The sequence below is a fragment of the Mustela nivalis genome, assembly GCF_964662115.1.
Source record: "Mustela nivalis genome assembly, chromosome: 2".
In the NCBI taxonomy this organism is placed as follows: Eukaryota; Metazoa; Chordata; class Mammalia; order Carnivora; family Mustelidae; genus Mustela; species Mustela nivalis.
The window spans coordinates 20,136,369-20,145,779 of record NC_139021.1 but is presented as its reverse complement, the minus strand read 5'-3'; the positions used below and the strand labels follow the sequence as shown (position 1 = coordinate 20,145,779).

The 9,411-nt window shown below is 37.6% G+C and overlaps 1 protein-coding gene across 1 annotated transcript in view; it reads left to right on the top strand.

The window, feature by feature from the left end:
* The first annotated feature begins 4,497 nt into the window (after window positions 1–4,497).
* COLEC10 (collectin subfamily member 10) overlaps window positions 4,498–9,411 on the top strand; it is a 70,385-nt gene continuing 65,471 nt past the window's right edge. The window contains exon 1 of the mRNA XM_082721619.1: window positions 4,498–4,514. The gene's annotated coding sequence lies outside the window, so the exon portion shown is untranslated. The remainder of the gene's footprint in view (window positions 4,515–9,411) is intronic.

The window sequence follows — 9,411 nt, the reverse complement described above, 5'->3', positions numbered from 1 at the left end:
GAGAAAAGAAATAAAGGCAAGTTCCCTAATTCCAAGAACTTTTTAATCCAGATGAAGAAAATAAATAGTCTACTTAAGTGAATTGCAACCAAGAATGAAGAATGGATTTGAGGCTAATTTTGTTCCCACTCCTCTAACTAAGCATCCTTGATGATGAATGAGAAATCTTTACAGGCCCTTCAGCTCTTTACAAACCTATATAAGTTCATAGCCAGCAGTAGAGTTTCTCCAGAAGGCCCACCACTACTGTGCCTGAAGGAATTCTAAATTCTCCTCTTCTCTATAGGAATAGTTTGCAGAAATAGGGATAGAGTAGGAATATATCCCCATTCATACTCTTTTAACCTCTCCCTGCATGCATTGCAGACCCCATTCAGATGATTGGTGGCTTGGAGCCACCTATTTAACTCCTTATCCCCAGAGCAGACAATGAATATGACCACACAAAAAGGCTTGAAGATCCACAGTCTGATACTATGGAAATATTGTAATTATGGAACAAGGCTTTGAAGAATATCAGATATGTAGTCATTGGACATCCTGTCTTCCCTGCAATAAAAATGTATTTTTAAAGCATGGGCAGTTTCTTATTTTTAACATAGCACTAATAATTTAATATTTATAAGGCAACTTAAATGTTTCTAAAAAAGAAAATACAGTTTAAAAAACAAAGTGTCTTAGGACTTTCTAGTGGTTAGCACTGGAGTTTGAATCCTGGTTCCACTCTGACTAATCATTTGAACATAAACAAATTATTTATCATCTATGTCCCTCAATTCCTACCACTAAGATAGAGATAATAAGGGTGGTCACCTCACTGGTGTTGTCAGGAGGGTTAAATGATTCAATATGTGTAATGAGAACAATGCTTAGAATGATACTTGGCACAGAAACATTAATTATTATTATGTTGTCATTTTGAAGTCTTTGAGAACATGTGGTCTTGTCCACCAATAAATTTCCATAAAGCTATGAACATGTAAATGCTTGCCTGTAGAACTGACCACATTTCATATTAAAAGCAACTATTACCCTACTTCTCACCTACAATTCTGAGCTATGTGGTAAAGTATTTGTAATTATTCATCCTGTATTTTACACGGAGATTTCAAAATCCCACTGATGACTCTAGGATGGAGAAATGAAAGTTGAGAGAGCCTCACATCATGTCGGGCTCTAATCATCTCATACAGAAACCATATAGAAAGGTCCAACATATTCTTTGAAAAGCAGGATGTAGCGTGGTGCCAGGCCAGATTAAAGGTCTCTGGGGTTGTGGTTGTGCACACCCTGTTTAACGGTTGTGAGAACCCACTTCACAACCAAGGACACATGGAACTTCCTTTAAAGTTCCATCTCTGAAAATTGTAGGGCAAATGAAATATCATGTTGCAACAAATGATGATCAGTTGCAAGAGAGTGGAAGGTTCTTATGCATTAAAAGAAATCTTTCGAGTACCTACTCTTTGCCAGGTATCTGGATAGACATGAGGCTTCCAATAAGAAAACATCAACCGTCCGGCCAAGAAAGTTCCAATTAATGGAGGAAAGAGAAAAGTAAAAATTTCCCATACCGCGTGATAATAGAGGTATGTAAAAGTTCAAGACAAGCAGACAAGGGGAGTGAGGACAGGGTGCTGTTAGAGGAGGCTGTCCACAAAGAGGCAGAACCTGGGCTGAACTATGAAGGACAAACAGGAGTCAGTCATTCAATAAGATATTATCATGAGAAGAGCATTTTAGTTAGAAGGAATAAAGTTCAGGATTTCGGCATGTTTGGCAAACTACAGTCATTTCAGTATGTCCAGGACACACAACCTGGGGTAAGTATTGGTGGGAGTTGAGACTGGAGAAGGCTTTTGTCTTGAATATCTTGCCGAACAGTTTAGACTTATCCTGTGGGTAGTAGGAGCCTCTGAGTGATTTTTGACAAGAGAGTAACACAATCTTACTTTTTGTTTTAGAAAAGCTCCTCCAGATGCAGTGTGGAAAATGGGGTGGGGGTAGGGAGAGCTACAGAGATTCTTGGATAATAAAATGACAGGTGACGAGGGTTGGCATTTATCATGGTGGGAATGAACATAAGGGAAAGATCAGATGCAGAGTACAGTGATAAAACTTACAGGACTAAGTCACTGATTAACTGGAAGTGTTGGGAAAAAAGTAGGAATCAAAGAAGATCGCTATATTTCTGATGTAAGTAGATAAATTGGCAAATAGAGATGCTTTTGATTGACATGGGGCACACGATTGAAACAGATGGTAAATCAGGGGATGGGCTAGAACAGTCTCAGAGTGCCTTCCCCCTCCCCTGTGACGTACTGTAAACACTATTACTGGTTATCTAGAATTCTTTCCCTTACCATGTTACATATTAATTCATAAGAAGAGCAAACAAGAGGAAGAATTATATTTAGATTTCTATTATGTTATAATTGATCTTAATTCACTTGCAATGAAAATTGAGCACTTATAGAGAGTAAATGCAATTTTTAAAGCCCATATGTGCCACACCTTGGAGAATAAGACTTTGATTTAGAAAGCATTGCATTAATAATAATAATGATCATAATAACAGTAATAATAATAATTGATGTTAAATTGGCACTTACTGTGTATCTAGCTTTGTGTCAAGCTTTTCACAGGCATCATTTCATTTAAGCCTCGTAATAAACCTATGAGGCAAGTACCAGTATTCTTCCCATTTTATAGATGGGGAAGCTTGAGGCTTAGAGAGTTTGATCACCCACTCTTAGAAAGTTAGCCAGGATTCAGAGTGAGGTTGTATGCTGTTCTGGTAGAAGCAAAAGAGTGGGGATTCAGAAACCTGGTTTAATGTCCTAATATCACCATTTATTGGCAAAACACAGTCTTATCACTCTTCTTCATATGTAAAATATAAGTCAAAGGATGAGTTACTCCAGCAAGGAGATTTGAAAATGTTGGAATCAAGACCTCTGTAGCCCTTTCAAGTGTTGGCATTCTGTGATGTTGATGTGCACAAACAGAATGTTCATTCTGAGAGTGACTCTGAACTCTTAGGGATATGGTGACTTGTCCATACCATAAGCCAAAGGGACAAGCACATCACTGAAAGGAAGGCAGAACATTGTCCAATTAAAGAGATCACTGGTTTACTTCAGACATTTATGAAAGCCCCTCCACATTTCTCCTGGCTATGGTTTTGTTCTCAACCTAAGGAATTATTTGGCTTGTTGCCCCTTCCTTTATAGGAAAAGGAGTGAGAACAATTTCTCCAGAAGAGAAAAATCTTGTTCTCACATAAACAAAGATCTCCATCCCTGTCTATGTTTTAAAATGATACAGAAAGGGAATTTTTGTGTTCAGTTCTCTTGAATTTTGCCATCTTTCTTTTACCTTGTAGTTATAGTGCCCAAATATGGTAGAATAAAAACTCTTCTAAGTAGAGATTTGGAGAGTATAAACATTTCCGGGAAAACCTACAGAAAGGGTCTTTTCAAGCTGCACTTGGGGGCAGCTTCGGTCTTTTACCCCGAGCTTTGAACTGCTCTTTCATTGTGGCTATAGGGAAGTTATTGGGGTGTTTTGGTAATTCCTTCTCTTAGGAGATAAAACAAAATGGCCACTTTGGATTAAAAGTTCTGTGATATTAGTCCTACTCTTGGGGTTGAGAAGAAAATACATAGACACTCAATCACAATGTTTATTAACTGTGATTCCAGAAAATATTCCTTAACCTCCATTTCTCATTTGTAAAATTGAATCGACATCCTTCTTTCAAAGGTTGTCAAGAACTTTAAATGCAATAATATATGTAAAGTACTAGGGCCAGTGCCTGGCTGAAGTTCAATAGATGAGAACTAAGCACATTGTTCAAAAGGAGCAGACGAGTGTTCCTAGTTAACAGAAGTAATGCTAACAGCGTAGTATGCCCTATCTATTGGGCGTGACCATCTACGAGACATTCTTCCATCTACCATATTGAGCCTTTTTATAGCACACATGAGTAACAATAGCCAACAGATGCTGCATCAGTAAACAAACAGAATAGAAAATAATTAACACAATATGCTTGCATGCATGGAAGTTTCCATCAGAAATTACAACGCTCAAGATCTGAATTCTTCTTGACAGCAATTTGAGCTTAAAATATCTCTGTATGTGCATTAGCTATTATTTTGTGTCCTTTCAGGAATACCTGCTCTCTGTGGTTGGTTGTGAGTATTGGTGGAAAGCAGACACAGGAAGAAGAGAAGTTGTGCTGGGTTAATAAGAGTGTCTGAGGCATAGAAAGAATATTAATATACTTTGTGCAAAATGGGCTGAGCCAGCTGAGCTTGGATATCAAACCTATCTGTGTATACAAGGATGTTAATTTTCAGTGAAAAATCTTGGCTGAATACCAATACGTTCTGGGAAAAAGAGGTCATATTATACAGATTCCTTTCCAGAGAACTTTGCTGTCCACAAAGAAAACTTTCCTGAAAAGACAATTATTTTCTTCTTTGGCTCATCTTTGAGGATTGGTCGAGGTAGGTCATTTTGCATCTGAAGACCACCACAAAGTTCAGAGAAGGTAGGAGGGGCCTTCCCTTTAAATTCTTGGTCAACCATTCGCATTTTCCAAAAGTTAGTTGACAATTATAAGGTTTGGGGACTTCCAGTTATAATTGTATTGCAAAAGTAATAAGAGAGAAAACAAGCAGAGGTTAAGTTAACAGGCCCCTCGTGGCTCTCAAAGACATGTGGTTCAGCCTTTGAAGTCAGTTTCAATAGGTTTTCATGAGAAATACGTAGAGTAATATGCTCTCATTTTAGGTTTTACAAGTCATACTGTTTAATATCCTGATGTTGTTTCTTGTAAATTTGTTTTAGGGCCTTACTTTATTTCCTCTGAATTACTACTGTTTTGGAAGACAGAACTACTATATTAAGCTAATAAGATAGGGGGTTGAGATTTCATCTTTATTTCTATTTTTATGTTGTTTAATAAAATTAATTCAAGCACATGGTTTTTAAGAGATAAAATAGATACTGAAAGCTGAAAGAATGTGAAGTAACAATTTCCCTTCCTTAGCATTGCTTTACAATAGCATCCTTTTCAAAATTTCTTTTTCTATAAATCCAAAAAATCTCCACCCCAAAACACAGCTCAAAAACCAAAACCAAAACAAATTTTATGTGTAGACCTACTCCTATGTGTTATGTTTTTCACAAATAATATAACATACTGTCAAGTACTTTAATTTTCTCAATATATCTTGGAAACTTTTCAATATTAACACATATAGATCTATTACATTCTTTTTAACATGTGCATATCATCCCATTGTTTGGTTGTACCATAATGTGTCTTAACAGTGATTTCTGTATCTTGTTATTACAAATAATGCTGTAGGTAAATATTTTGCATGGTGTTTCCAGGGCAATGGTAAGTATATTTTAAATGTTAACAGACATATTAATTAAGCTCCTACTAAAAGTATGTGACAGTGCTTATTTTAGGCAGATCTTATTTGTCTCTATCTGTGTGTCTTCCTCTACACCTGGTTGAAGGTATGGTGTCAATCGATGTTAGCAGAATAAGTAAATGAAGGATAGAAACTCCAAAGACAACAAAGGTGTTATTTTAATCAGGGTCCCAACAGGGAATAGGAGACACACTCAAATTAGGAAAATTTAAGGATGAGTCATTTACAAAGGGACTATTTATGAAGATGCGGGTGGATATAGGGGAGACCCATGGAAATGTGCAATTACCTGGAGCTAGTAAATAATGGCTGAGTTGTTATCACCCCTAAGCCATCATGGAGAGAGAAGGAAGCTGATGCTGGATCTTAACAGGAGTCATGTAGATACATTCACTTTTTGGCCAGCCATTGGCTGGGATGTGAGCTAGTCAAGAGAAAGGAAAGAAGGATTTGTTAAATGGTACCTCCAGGGCTGCTTGGGTGGCCCTGTCACTTAAGCATCTGCCTTTGGCTCAAATCACAGTCCCAGGGTCCTGGGATTGAGCCCCAAGTTGCATTGAGTTTCTTGCTCAGCAGGGATCTTGATTCTCCCTCTGCCATTCCCCCTGCTTGTGCTTCCTCTCCCTCTCTGGCAAATAAATAAAATATTTTAAAAAAATGGTACTTCCAGCATTTGTGATTAACATGGCAATTGTTCCTTATTTAAGATTGATTAATGTATGCTTTCAAAATTTTCTTTCTTTAAGGCTTTATTTATCTTTTTCTTTTTTTAGTTTATTGAGGAAATTACTCTAGTATTAGGGACTTTGCCACCAGGACAGCTGCCCAAAGACACAGGTACAGTCTTATTAGCACCAGGGCTTGCTAGCTTTGGGACACTGGATCCCCCTGTCCAGGCGCTGATTCCTCATCTATGAAATGAAGCTAACACACACCCTTTTCGCTGCTCTCATAGAGCATCGTGAGGACCAGTATGCTAAGTGGGTGTGCGAAGAAGACTTATTAAAATGTAAGCCTTGGGGCACCTGGGTGGCTCAGTGGGTTAAGCCTCTGCCTTCAGCTCAGGTCATGGTCTCAGGGTCCTGGGATCGAGCCTTGCATCAGGCTCTCTGCTCAGCAAGGAGCCTGTTTCTCTCTCTGCCTGCCTCTCTGCCTACTTGTGATCTCTCTGTCAAATAAATAAATAAAGTCTTCAAAAAAAAATTGAAAAAATGTAAGCCTTTGTTCAAATGTAAGGAAGAGAGTTGTTACCCTGTGGAAAACCCACCGATAACACACTACGGTGGTTAAAGTCACAGGTTTTGGATTTCAGACATGCTTGGGTTTGAATCCCAGCTTTGCCACTTACTAACTGTGCAGACTTGGTTGAGTAATTGAACTTTCTGAGCCTAAATGTTTTATCTGTGTAATGGACCGTATTGAGGATTGATTGAGTTTATGTGTATAAAATGCTCAGCATATTGTGAAGCTCATAGCTTGATAAATACTTTTTTAAGAAAGTTATTCATTATGCTGTAGGTTGGGTAGGAATGAATTGCAGTAATTGAATGAAAAAGCAATCTTTTGCCTTAACCTTACAACAAAGAGTCATAGCAGGGGCACCTGGCTGGCTCAGTCTGCAAAGCATGTCACTCTTGAACTTGGGGTTTTAAGTTCAAGCTCCATGTTGGGTGTAGAGATTACTTAAAAAAAAGGTTGGGGGGAACAAAACCTTATTTAAAAAAAATAAAATAAAAGGTCATAGCTTAAGGGAGAAACCATCCATGTTTGCATTTGTCTCCCTGGCTCAGCAAGATTCCTTGAGGAACTTTTGAAATGTTAGAGTAAGACAAGCAATATGGAAAGACAAAACACTGCCCTAGATTGTGCCTGTGACATATGCAGAAAGCAGATAAGGCTTATCGCTTATAATTTAAAAGGGGGGATTTATTAAACTGGATAAGGATCTAGAATTTATGATAAATTCTGTTTCTGTTTCTTATCCAACCACTTTTATGTTTTTAATAATTCACACCTCTGAAGTTACATGGGCCGTGCAAAGCTCTTTTATCACCTACCCAGTCTTTCCTTTCAATAGACACATAAAAGATAGCCAAGACTTGCAGACACCCAGAGACAATAGCAGGAAGCCAGAGAATTTGCCTAAAAATTGAAGGTGAGTCAAATAGGAAAAGCCTTCGTAACCAAGAGCAACCAGACAGCGTCTAATGTGACTTTGCCACATAAAAGACTTTGTGTAACAAAAAAACCACCACTATCCCCAGCTGAAGAGTCTTGCCAAAAACACACATGAACAAACATTTCCTGTCTGTCACTGAGCTACCAAGTTGCTATAACATTATGTCTCTAGGTGTGACTTTCAATATAGATAAACAATTTGTGCTTTCTTTTCAAAGGTAACATTACCAATGGCATACTCCAGACGCAAAGTCTGGTTATTTTCTTACTTAGAATTTACTGACACTTTACGTCCTTTTCATAATTGATCTGTGTTTTTATACATGCATATGGGTATGGGCAGAGGTATGCATGTACGTATGCATACACATGTAAAAATACATACATGCTAAATGGAAATTTAGAGAGCATATAAATCCTAGACCTTAGGTATAAGAAAAGTTAATGATGACTTAGTCCATCCCTGTCTTTTAATTGGGAAAAATATTGAATCCAAAAGAGAACAATGATTTTTGCAAGTTTCACAGTTAGAAGCAAGGCTTGGATCGCCATATCCTTTTCTATTTCTTTTTATCTTTCCACTACATAATAGTGCCTTTCAAAAAAAAAAAAAACCATCAAATACCTACTAAATAGACAGAGATGAATGTCTGAATGTACAGGGAGATTTTTATTATTATGGATGTTGGAATCACTAACATGAGAGAGATCACATGTCCTAGCTTGCCAAAAATGGTTTCAAGTTTGCAACCTTATCCTTTTGTAATAATGAATATCACTCTGTCTGTTCCCATAAGTGTGTGATTTGGAAGAAAATTTATATGATCTCCTTAATTAAAACAAAAGTTTCAGGCTGAATGTAAAGATTCACATTTTACATGCAAAAAATCTGAAGATACATTGTAAATCTTGGCTTTCTGTAAAGAAATATACAGAAAACCTCACAAGAGCTTGGGACTTAAAAGGGGGACATGAGAAACTATGTACTTAAAAATGATCATGGTCACACACAAAGGCCATAGCAGGGCTAACCCTTGCCAGGAAGACCCAAGTGTGTATGTGTGGCTTTGCAAGATGCCTTCAATGAGAATTTTGGTTCTTTTTTTCATTTCTGTTTATCTTTAACAAACAAAATGAAAATACATGAAAGAATTGCAAAACCATGCTGTGACCAAAACAAATAAACAAACAAAAACAAAAACAAAAACAAAAAAAGTACAGCTGGGAGTTGAGACCCAAATACATATCTTAGCAAAGTGTGACTTGAGGTTAGTTGCTCTATATCTCTATATCTTATCATTTCTACCCTCCGTGAAATAAAGGGATTTAATGACTCTATCTCTGGTTCTTTCCATCTCCAATTTTAGATTCCCATAGATTGTTTGTTAATTTCCATAATTGTGTCATTTCCCAGGAAAATGTATTACCCACCTCTTCCCCCAAACAGCAATTTGCCCCAAGTTCTCCGTAATACAAATTTCCCACAGAACTTTCAGAATGTGAGGGAATTTCTTCTTCTGGAATTTAGCTTAGGCATCAACACAAGCTAAAGACATAAGGTTGGTACACTGAGAGTCTATTTCTCCATTCCAGTGTCCAGGCTGGCTCAGATATTTCTTGTTTGTCTCACATTTTTATCCTACTGGCTTCATGGCAAACCAAGACGCTGTCTGTAGGTATGGATGGATAACTGTGGCATGGCCAATTGGCTCAACTCTGTCTTTTCCCCTAGTTGGTGCCGACCACGGCCCAGGAACTTGTGTTGATAGTAGAGAAAGTC